Below are 12,578 nucleotides of genomic sequence, written 5' to 3' on the forward strand. Positions count from 1 at the left end.
AGGAAGGCCAACCAGGCCTGGCCGCCCTGCACTGCCCCCCAGGATCACCCTCCCGACGGCCAAGGGAGACAACACCCTAGAAAAGTGCCTCGGACACAGGGAAGCCAATCTCACCCATATCCTGGGGGAGATTTCTCTTGGAAGCTTTCATCTTCCACGTGACAAGAATTTTAAAAATGGTTTCTTCAAAAATGAAAACTACAATCGAGTCTTCGTTAACCTGGTCTCTTTAAAACACGTTCTGACAGTGATTTTTTTCTACCTGTGCTATGTTTCCAGCTCTTCCTTTAAAAATTTATAACTTAAAAGTCAGACAAAGACAAATATCATATGCTATCACTTATATGTGGAATCTAAAATATGATACAAATCAACTAAGCTACAAAACAGAAACAGACTCACAGACATAGAAAACAAACCTATGGTTACCAAAGGGGAAAGGGGCAGGGGAGGGATAAATTAGGAGTTTGGAATGAACAGATACACACTATTATATACAAAATAAACAAGGTCCTACTGTATAGCCCAGGGAACTATATTCAATATGCTGTAACAAACCATAATGGAAAAGAATATGAAAAAAAATTTACAACTTAAAATGAAAGTGGATACCATGTCCACTTGACAGGCTCACAGCAGGCAATGGTCATGTTTCCTGCAAACGTCTGCAGCAGCATCGCAGATGGGCCCTTGCTGGGCTTGATGACTACGCACAAACCCTGGCTGTGTCACAGTAATCCTTCTTGGCCTGTTTATTTATTTATTTCTGTCTTATGACTCAAACAAAATAGTTTAAGGACTAGCAGGGCCAGCCTGTCACAATCAGCGCGCAGCCCATCCTGTGTGGGGTGGGTTCTGAGCTCGCACCAAAGTGCCTTCGATGACCTGGGATGCCCCGGAGTCACGGAGGCTCCAGCTAACACAGGGCCTGTGTGAGGACCGCCCTGCCAGGCCGGTGAGTGGGACACACCCTGGAGCTTTCAAATCAAATCCCCTCTGTGAAGTCCAGCAAAACCTCCAAGGACACGCTCACTGTGATGGGAAATCTGAAAACCAGAGCAGGACAATGACCCTTCATCACCTCCTCATCGTCTGGAAACGTCTTTCACAACCTCCCAGAGGACCTGAGCTTTCCTCTACCCTCGGACCCTGAGCCAGGGCCATGAGGATGGGGCGGGGGGATGGTCCCATTCTTGCCTCCTCCACAGCCTCTCCTCTGGACCCCACAGGCAGAGGCTGTCCTGGTGGTCCAGGTAGCCACACCATGGCACAAAATGCAACAGAAAAGGAAACCAAGAATCACAAACAGTTCCACAGCCCCCTGACATAGCTGCATCTGCCTGTCTCCCCGGGGTCCTGACACACAGCCCAGGGGCTCTCAGGACATCTGATTCCACAGACCATAGAGGGCACCCCCAAAGGGTAAGGATTCATATAGAGGCTGTGTTTTGTTAAGTAAGAAATATTAAATTACAAATTAAACCCTCCCAACCTTGCACAAGGGTAAGAGCTAGTACCAGGTAGACAGGTGGGCCCCACGGAAGGAGGACTGAGGCAAGGTCTTCCCTGCTCTGTGGGCACGGCACTTACACACATCCTGCAGTTTGCACTTGGGCCCTGCTCACCAACTAGGGCGCCACCTGTGGCCTCACTGTCCCCGTGAGTCAACGGCGAGGTCACCACTTACAGAGCGGCACACATGGGAGTCCAGAGACGCTGCTTCCCTGCAGCAAGCCAGCCATCCAGTCTCCCCTGCATAGCCTGCAGGACGCTGCTCCTCCATGCTGGGCTCCTGAGATCCCACAAATATGGTGGCTCCTTGCCATCCAAACACCTGCCTGTTCCCATCCTACTGCTTGTTTTACAATAATAATAGTAATCTTACAAAGCAGGATCCTTTGATATGTCAGCCTTCCTCATGGCACAGGGCCCTGGGCATCCCCGCACCTGCCCTGGACAGCGTACCCCTGAGCCCTGACATGTGCACACACCTTGTCCCACCCTGGGCCTCTCTCTCTCAGGGGAGGTGAACAGGAGAGGCTGCTGAGTGGCACGAGTCCTGGGGCTCCGTTCCGTTCTGCCCATGCTCAGCCCCAGCTTTCCAGCAGTCAGGTGAATGTGTGTGCACCCAGGAAATCAGCCACCTTCCCAATCCTCTGCCCCCGTGAAGCTGGCTGCACGCTGGCTCTGACCACACGACATCCCCCCGGGGACAGGGGAGCCAGTTTAGCAGGATAACCATGACTGGCACCTATTACAAATCCTGAGACCTTGGGCAAAACACCCACTGTGAGGGATGTGGCCTGCCTGGGAGTCCTCGACTGTCCAGTGCTCTTCCCACCAGGCCCCTCCTAGCATCTCTAGAGACACCTCTTCCCTTACGGCACCTTCTATCCCTCCACACTGATGTGTCAGGACCCCAGGCTCTAACCTGGTCCTACACACAGTGAGGAAGGGCCTGCATAGGGGCAGAGAGGCCAGCAGTCTGAGTGCAGCGATAGAGGCCAGCAGACCTTTGGGGCACTGGTGGATCTCCCCCCGGAGGAAGAGGGGGAGGGAGAGGAGGAGGAGGAGGAGGGAGAGGGGGAGGAGGAGGAGGGGAGGAGGGGGAGAAGGGGGAGGGGAGGAGGAGGGAGAAGAGGACAGGGAGGAGGAGAGGGAGGACAACTGAGATGGGGAGGGGAGGAAGAGGAGGAGGAGGAGGGGGAGGGGGAGGAGGAGGGGAGGAGGGGCAGGGGAGGAGGAGGAGAGGGAGGGGAGGAGGAGGAGGGAGGGGAGGAGGAAGAGGGAGCGGTGGAGGAGAGAGAAGAGGAGGGGGAGGAGGAGAGGGAGGACAAGTGAGACGTGGAGGGGAGGAGGAGGAGGGGGAAGGCAGAGGAGCCCGGGGGCTTCAGCACACAGCTGGGCGCACAGTCCTGGGGCTGCTTGGGAGGCAGTTGTCAGGGCCGCAGCCCCAGGGGTGTGGGATCCAGGCTGCTCCCTTCTGCTCCTCTCCGCTGGCGCTGGCTCTACCTTCTGCAACACTGGGTCTCCAGCCTCCTGCCCCTACAGCCCTGCTGCTCTTGTTCACTCTCCCAGAGGCCCACCCACTGTTGGTTGCAGTCCCTGCGGTCTCTCTCCAGCTCCTGCCTTCTGGGTCTCTCCTGTCATTCCCAGGTGCCTGACTTCTTCCATATTCCCCAATTCAAATCCCCAAGAATCCTGATCTCTGGAATCTGAGCCACACAACCTCTCCTGGTGCTGAGCTCATCCCACTGGGCTGTGGGCAGCCGCTATTCTGTCTACGGCCCAGACTGTCCTTTAACTTCCTTTGGTGGAGGCCCGTGGAGGAAGGATGTGGAATCATAAACTCCTTGGGTACACTGTTACCAACTAAGTTCACAAAGCTGGTATGATCGTGTGTGAAAGAGACCAGAGTAAAATCACCCAGGTGGCCCCCTGAAAACCAGAAGAACAGGACAAAAAGGAGGACTCTGGCAGTGGCATCAGGAACAGGAACAGGCTTTCCTGTGTGTGGTGACCTGCCACGCTGCGCTGGATGACCCATCATCTGACCTGGAGCGTGTCCCCTGCAGGGCCATGCACCCAGCCCACAGGAGCCCACGATCGATCCATTATCGTTCACCGACTACAGCACCTGCAGCCCATGCAGTGTCACGTAGCCGTGGGGACCTCACTTTAAGGCTACTTAGTAATGTAGAAAAGGCTCAAGAAATAATGCCAAGTGAAGAGGAAAACAAAACCAGAGGAAAAATTCTTTGCACATGATTACTTCTTCTCCAGTGGGTATTTTTCCAAAGGGTATTTGTTACTTTTGGGGAAAAGCAAGTCTTTAGACACAATGTCTGTTGAATGAATGAGATGACAGAAAGTCAAGGGCAGCACAATTTTGCAAAAAGTTAAATGCACAAACAGAGTCAATAAAATGCCGAGGGTCGCCCCACCGCTCCTTGGCCTGGAGGGGACACTGCAGAGTCCTCCCTGCCCTCCTGCCAAGCTACGATGAGGAAGCGGGCTGCCCAGCAGGTCTGCCAACCCTTCTGGGTGGACGAGGCTGCACTGAACGAGCCGTGTGTGTCAGGGCAGCAGAGGTGGTCAGACTGCAGAGGAAGTTCAAGATGTAACAGGGACACCTGGGGACATTTTACATAAATGCACGACCACTTTAAACCTTCCAGGAGTAAATACAGTAACCCCTCAGTATCCATGGAAGGTTGGTTCCAGGACTCCTGAGGATACCAAAATCCACAGATGCTCAAGTCCCTTATATAAAATGGTGTCATATTTGCAAATAACTCACTGAACAGCCTCCCCTATTCTTTAAATCATCCTTAGATTACTTATAATACCTAATACAACGTAAATGCTACGTAAATAGCTGCCAGAGTACAATTAGTTCAAGTTTCACTCTTTGGAACTTTCTGGAATATTTCTTAGAACATAATTGATTGTGGTTGGTTACATGCGTGAATGCCAAACCTGAGGATACAGAGGGCCTACTGTACAGGCGATCGGAGACTTGGGCTCCCGAGACAGGGCTGCCTCGTTCCCAACGCGCAGTAGGACAGTGTCCAGAGCAGGACGGTGGCACACACTTGCCCACCACTGAGCATACGATGGAAATGAATGAAGGGTGCAGGAACATGTCAGAGCATGACGGGTGCTCTCCTCCACTGAGTACAACAAATGATGGTCCCACCCTTTACGACCAGGAGAAGAACGCTACTTGTGAAGGCCCCAGGTCACAGTGACATGGTAATGAGTGCTACACTCCAAGGAAGCAACAAAATGACCTCAGGCTCCCAAATCTACTATGTGTTTGTGTGTGGGGGGAGGTACTGCAAGGCTTTATGGGGGCACTAACGGTGCAAGGGCTTGCAACACAGCTAAGTCCCTTCTTCTGGAAATCTAAAGAGCACTTCAAATGTCATGGCCATGAAAAGCACGGTCACCATGAGGAGGCGTCCCGTGGGTGAGATGCACCAACACCCGAAGACTCGCAGCCCGCCTTTTGGGAGCTCCTGGGAGAGCACACACTCTGTGATGTAGGGCACAGTTCACAGGTGCCGTGAGTGAGGAAACCGTAAAAGGCATCATAGGAGAGGCAGGGGTTGGCACTGGAAGGGAGGGCTCTGCATCCAGGGAAGGGCAGGGGAGCCAGCAACCAAGATATGGCAAGAGAACCATGTGGTGTACCTGGGACAAGGGGGCGGGGGTGGGCCAGTCTGCTTGGGGGAAGTGTCTAACCCTGAACTTCAAGTAATGGTTCCCCAGCTCTAGGCAATACTCTAAAATGCTTTGTGATTTTTTTCTTAAGTTTTCTACAGTTAAAACCTCAGATAACATCCACATAACAGGCTCAAGAATACTCCAGCCATCAGTGTATGGTCTGCCTTCCTCCTTTCTCTGCGCTGACTCAGCACTGATTCCTGAGGTATCTTGTGCTCTTCTACACCCAATGCTTTGCATTTGATCACGTTGATATGATAAAAAGAAGCAAACAAAGAAGCTTTCAGAAAATGCAGCAGACTCAGTTGGGAAAGGCCTGCCAGTCCTTTGCCTCTGTACAGCCGACAGAGCCCGCCGATGGGGCCAACATTGCTCTAGCCACCACAGGGCACTGTCAGGAAACCACTCACCAGGCATTCCCAGGCCTCGGCACACAAATGTACTGGCCATTGCCCTGTCCTTTAGTGGCTCCACTCTCCAAGCTGGTCCCAACTTCAGAGTGAGCCACCCATTCAATAGGTGAACAGGATCTGTGTCTTGTGACCAGTCCTTCCTGACGCCCCACCCACTGCATCCCCGCCACATACAAAGCACTTCCACAGCCCTCACTGTAGGTTGCATGACAAACCACTGAAGGGCAAAGGCTCAGAGGGCACTCAGTTCAGACAGCCACCGTCTCCAAAACCACCAACCCGAGGAGCTGACACGCAAGGTGACCCTGGACTCACAGCCCCCTGGAGACCTGACAGAAGCAAATACAATCTCACTGGCCAGATGCACACACCCTAATGCCAAGCAAAGACAAGGCTGCAATCAAGTGAGGAAACACAAGAAGAAGCGACTCCCCAAGAAAAGGGCCAGCAGACCCAGCAAACAGTAACATCAGACAAAAACCCCCAACTCACCACCACCGAGAAGTTCAGGTAACAAATTATGAATCAGAGACCATAACATACTGTTTTAAATGATGGATTCAAGCACTTCTTAAAGTGATCAAAACCCTAAGTAAACAATATGATACCTTTTAAAAAGACCAAGGATATGGGAAATTAAGAGAATTTATGGAAATGAGCAACATAATCACAGAAACCAAAATCCAAGTGGCTGGTCTTTACAGTGGGTTTGATGCGGGTTGGGCAGAGGGCAGATTAGCCAAGTGGAAGGCAGCACTGAGGGAAGCCCTTAGATGAAGGCATAATGCAAGAGAATCGCTGAAAAATCAGAACGATGGAACAAAAAGGACCAATAAATGACAAACTGAGAGAGGAAGGAAGAGAGGGAAGTGGTGATAGGCAATCTTTGGAGAGCTAAAAGCTAATGTCATGGAACTGATGCCAGCATGAATCATCCCTGGGGGAGGCCCAGAGGAGCAGGCAAGAGGATAGCTCATTCTCTCATCTTCCCAGATGTCCAAAGAAGCTTCAGGAAGACTACAAGGCTACGTTCCCCGAGGTCTCACACATTCTGGTTGTACAGGTGACCCCGGGATGTGGTCTTTCTCAAATACCAGGTACATTCTGTCCCTCCTCCACACTGGCGACAGCACAGTGATCATTTCACCTGATTCTTGAGTGCTGCTGACCTTCCGTCTACAGGGATGCAGAGCTTGGCCCTGCTGGCCTCTCTGAAGCCATGGTCCACCAGTTACTCATCCCCACGACCGACACCCCTGTGGACCCTACAAACCGGAAGGCAGGCAGAGAAAAAGAAAAATATTTAAAGACTCCAGTTTACTATCTTTTTAGTGCATGGTGGATTTCTCTCCCAGCAATTGAAGACGTGAGCAGGGGCATTCCTCTCCTTGTACACTGCTTGGCTGGCAGGCAGCCCAGAGGCAACAAGCTGGAGGGGCTCCGTGCGCATAGGACAGCCCAAAGTAGGTCTGGCTGGGGCAAAATCCTCACAAACTCTCATTCCTCAGGATTTAGGGCTTCCTACTTTTAAGTTGCCATGGCTTTTAAAAGACAGAAAAACACTGCAAAACTAAGGGCTATTAACATACAACTATTTAAAATTGAATATTTAAAACAAACATATCTTAGATTACTGCCAAGTAAGCTGTTCCAAACATAGTTGGAGCCAACAGATTTGCGCACACAAAGAGCCTGTAAAAGAATGCAAAAAGTTCATAAGCTTCAACTCAGCCCAACAAAGTAAGTGCACACCTCCTGGCTGTAAAGGAACAGGTCAACTGTGAAGGCAGCTTGTGCTTCATAAGACAGACAAATGGCATTCCAGGTGCCCCCAGACCGGCTCAGCGGGCAAGTGGGGACGAAAGGTGACACCCGTCTCACAGGATGTCTGTGAAATTTAAACCAGATAATGTCGGAAAAACACATGGCAATCACTGGAGGCTATTCTACTGTTTAGGGATTACAGCATTAATGTAATATTCATTAGTGATTAAAGCAGCAAGTGTTCATTCAAGGCTTTATTGATTAACGTCTAAAAAGCCACATAGATTTCTGAGATACAGGCAGTGGGTCCAAGGCTGCTGGGGTGTGGCAGGGGCAGGATCAGGCCTCAGAGGTAAGGGAGGCTTGGGTCAGATATCCAGTGTGGCACTTGTCTGCCTCCTTCCCCCAGGCTGCTAGCAGGGGAGGCCTGGGGGCCCTCAGAAAGGCCAGATCTTTGTACAATAGCTTGTCTAATCTAAACGAAGGGCTTTTATGGAAACATGTTCTGGAGTAAAACAAAAGCTCTTCTTAGAAAAGGAACCACAAAGTCACAAGTGCTAAACAATGCCCAGCCCCCAAGAGAAACGGTGACCCCATTTCTCTCTCTCAAAGCACAAAGAGCTCCCCAAAGATTATAAGCAAGATCCCTAGGCATCTACACCACCATCCACCAGACAGCAGTTTCCAGGGAATGGCTTACTCCTCCACACTTTCTTTGAAAGCCCCCAAAACAATGAAAACGGAGAGAGAGAACTAGAAAGAGAAATATATTCCACTTTCAACAAATCAGGAAAACAGACACTAGCAGAGAGCACAAATCCCTGGGTGGACCGGACCAATGGAACCAGGAACGCACAGAGCAAGCCAGAGCCCCCATCCTGACCCCTGGGGAGATACAGACCTTGAGATGGCTGCTTGCGAAGGATCACATAGACATGGGAGCAGAGCCACTGAGTAGACCGTGGCCTGTGGACTTGGCCTCATACACAGAGAGAAACAGGCAGCAAATATGGGATAGAAGCACAAAGACCTGCTAGGAGCAACGCCCAATTTATACATGAAGATCTGGGGAATGCAGCCCTCCGGCTGGGCAAAGGAAATGTATTCGGAGAGAGCGTATTCCAGACCACAAACTTGAAATGAAGTGCACCCCCATCCTATTCTTCAACAAAGAACTGACTAAAGTCACCAAGTAACCAGCTCTGGAATCAGGCACAGAAATAGGGTGGGGGAGGAGGGTAAGCACGTGCAGACCCAGAGGAAAGCCTCATCAGGAAATAGGAGAAGAGCTTTTTTAGTAACATACCCCTCACAGTCTCTGTAAGCTTCCTATTATTACTGCAACAAATCACAACAAACCTGGTGGCTTAAAACAAGAGAAATGTATCATCCTACAGTTCTAGAGGTTAGACCTCTGAAATGGGTCTCACTGGGCTAAAACCAAAGTATTGCAGGATGGTGTTCCTTCTGGAGGCTCCGGGGGGAATGTGCCCCTGCCTTTTACAGTTTCTAGGGGCTGCTCTGGTTCCTCGGCCGGTGGTCCCCTTCCAGGAACCGCATCCCCCGACCTCTGCTTCCAGCGTCAGGTCTGCTCTGACTTTGCCCCTCCTGCCTCCCTTGGGGTTACATCAGGCCCACAATGGATAATTCAGGCCAATCTCCCCATCTCAAGATTCTTAACTTAATTACATCTGCAAAGTCTCCTTTTCCATATAAAATAACATATTCCCAGGTTCTGGGGATTGGGACATGAACGTCTTTGGGAGTCATGATTCCAGCCACCGCAGGAAGCCCCTTTTTCCTTGCCATGTCCAGCCTGGAGGGCACACACATGCATTGGCTCATGGCTTCCTGCTGCCAACAACATCAGTACCAGTCTGATGCCTCTCTGGTCCTCCCTCTTCCACTTTCATGGACCCTCTGATTACACTGGGTCCACTCAGGATAACCCAGGATAATCCCTCTACTTTGAGGTCAGCTGGTTAGCAACCTTCACTCCATATTCAATTTTACTTTCTTCAATTCCAATTCTCCCAACATATTCACAGGTTCTGGACATCGGGATATTGATATCTTTGAGGGGCCTTTACTCTGCCTACCACACTCTCCTAAAAAGATTTTTAAAAATCAAAGAAGAGAACCAACAGAAGGAGAAGAAGAGCTTGGGAAAGAAATGGAGAAAAAGAAAATAAATGAGCTAGGGATGATGACCACATTATAAGCCATTAAAAAATAGAATAGGGCTTCCCTGGTGGCGCAGTGGTTGAGAGTCCGCCTGCCGATGCAGGGGACACGGGTTCGTGCCCCGGTCCGGGAAGATCCCACATGCCGCAGAGCAGCTGGGTCCGTGAGCCATGGCCGCTGAGCCTGCGCGTCCGGAGCCTGTGCTCCGCAACGGGAGAGGCCACAGCAGTGAGAGCCCCGCGTACCGCAAAAAAACAAAAAACTAGAATAAACACAATCAATCAAACAAAGACACAAGCAAATGAAATGGCAAAGGATGTGAAATATCAAGTTTATCAAAGAGATGACAGATATAAGACCCAGAGGAAATGCTACATAGATAAAGTGACTTGTCTTTGTCAGACGATAGGGTATATTGTGTTCGGTTTAAAAGAAAGTGATACAGAAGATGAGCATACAGACACAGCCTGGAGAAGTTACTGAATCAAAAGAATCATATGAACATCCAGGCAGAAGACAGGCTGAGCTCAAATATCTTCACAATAATGCTCAATGCTAAAAGACAGAAATATTTCTATAAAGTTTTAAAGGAAAGAGTGTGACTCAAGAGTTTTATACTCAGGCAAGAGATATTTTGAAGCTTGCAAAAATTCTCCACTGGGAGTCATGAGCCATTCGAGAGGAGAGCGGGGGATCATGACCAAGAAACTCTATCATGAACTCCAACAACTGAAAGAGGAATTGAAAGAAAGGCCTTGAGAATTCCTCTAAAATTACAGATAAAGGACCAGTACTGTGTGATCCATCTAAATGTAGCACGAAGACCATGTAACTGTGGAAAATGAGGTTTCCTACGAGGGGGCAAATAGTATGTGTCTAGAACATGTAAGCAATGGTGACATAAAAAGCAAGACAGGAGGAATGGAAGGGTGGGGGAAAGAAGGGTGGGCACGCACTTTAGTCATCTCTCAAAGCAGAACTGAACTGATATCAGTCAAGGCAGCTGGCAAACATTTTTCATAGTCTCTCCCTAACTTTACAGGGATTGAATGGAGACTATAGCTTCTCCCCAGTCAATTCTTCCCCCTGAGCACCTGCCTAACCCACATGGCAGGGAGTGGACAGAGGGACACTACTTCCTTCTCATGGGCCAGCCCTACTGCAGGAACTGCCACCTGGGAGGGGCCGGCCACTACATACTCTGGGACTATGGTTATCACTGGCTGGCCCACCCAGCCCAGGGAAGGAACATGCTGGGAACTCCAAGATAGAAGACACTAAGCTTAAATTCAGCAAATCCTTCGTTATTAAATTAAATTAAATTTAAACGAGTATATTTTATTTTTTTAACATCTTTATTGGAGTATAATTGCTTTACAATGGTGTTAGTTTCTGCTTTATAACAAAGTGAATCAGTTATACATATGTCCCCATATCTCTTCCCTCTTGCATCTCCCTCCCTCCCACCCTCCCTATGCCACCCCTCTAGGTGGTCACAAAGCACCAAGCTGATCTCCCTGTGCTATGCGGCTGTTTCCCGCTAGCTATCTATTTTACGTTTGGTAGTGTAGTGTATGTATGTCCACGCCACTCTCTCACTTTGTCCCAGCTTACCCTTCCCCCTCCCCGTATCCTCAAGTCCATTCTCTAGTAGGTCTGTGTCTTTATTCCCGTCTTGCCCCTAGGTTCTTCATGACCATTTTTTTTCTTTTTTTAGATTCCATATATATGTGTTAGCATATGGTATTTGTTTTTCTCTTTCTGACTTACTTCATTCTGTATGACAGACTATATGTCCATCCACCTCATTACAAATAACTCAATTTCATTTCTTTTTATGGCTGAGTAATATTCCAGCTCAATATCAAAAAAACAAACATCCCAATCCAAAAATGGGCAGAAGACCTAAACAGACATTTCTCCAAAGAAGATATACAGATTGCCAACAAACACATGAAAGAATGCTCAACATCATTAATCATTAGAGAAATGCAAATCAAAACTACAATGAGGTATCATCTCACACCAGTCAGAATGGCCATCATCAAAAAATCTGCAAACAATAAATGGGGGAGAGGGTATGGAGAAAAGGGAACCCTCTTGCACTGTTGGTAGGAATGTAAATTGATATAGCCACTATGGAGAACAGTATGGAGGTTCCTTAAAAAACTAAAAATAGAACTACCATACGACCCAGCAATCCTACTACTGGGCATATACCCTGAGAAAACCGTAATTCAAAAAGAGTCATGTACCAAAATGTTCACTGCAGCTCTATTTACAATAGCCAGGACGTGGAAGCAACCTAAGTGTCCATCGACAGATGAATGGATAAAGAAGATGTGGCACATATATACAATGGAGTACATTTTATTTTAAATAGCACATACGACAGTCTAAAAAATGTAATAATCTCCAACATGATTAAGTGAGAATAAAGGAAACTGGAGAACAATGGACACTGTATGCTCCTATGTGTTTAAACATGAAAAAAGGAAAGATACATTCTTGGGCATCCACAGAATATTTCTAGAAAGGTACAGAGGAGCAATTAACAGCAGGGCCTCTTGAGAGAGGGACTGGGCCTGGCATAAGAAAATGACTCACATTTTACTATATATTCTTGTTTTACTTGAATTCTGTTAGCCTGTGCACGTACTGGCCGTCTCATTTTTTAAGAAAATTGAATAAGCAAAGGAGAAAGGGCAAAAACTCGTATGCCCCTATTTCTATGGAGTAATACCTGCCCTCCCGCCTTTCTGTAGGGTTGGGGACAGGATGTGGCAAATTCTGTATTAGCTTTGTCTTTCTAGATTTCAGTATTTCTTATGGATCGTGTTTTACAAAAAGTATCCCCAAAACAAATGGTTTATGCTCAAAACACCAAGAGCAAAGTGCAGACAAACAGGTTCTCCTACCTCCCCTCCCCCTCCCCCCCACATCAATTAAACTCATCAGTAGTCTATTAAAAAATGAACATCGATGACA

The sequence above is a fragment of the Phocoena phocoena genome, chromosome 2, assembly GCF_963924675.1.
Source record: "Phocoena phocoena chromosome 2, mPhoPho1.1, whole genome shotgun sequence".
NCBI lineage: Eukaryota > Metazoa > Chordata > Mammalia > Artiodactyla > Phocoenidae > Phocoena > Phocoena phocoena.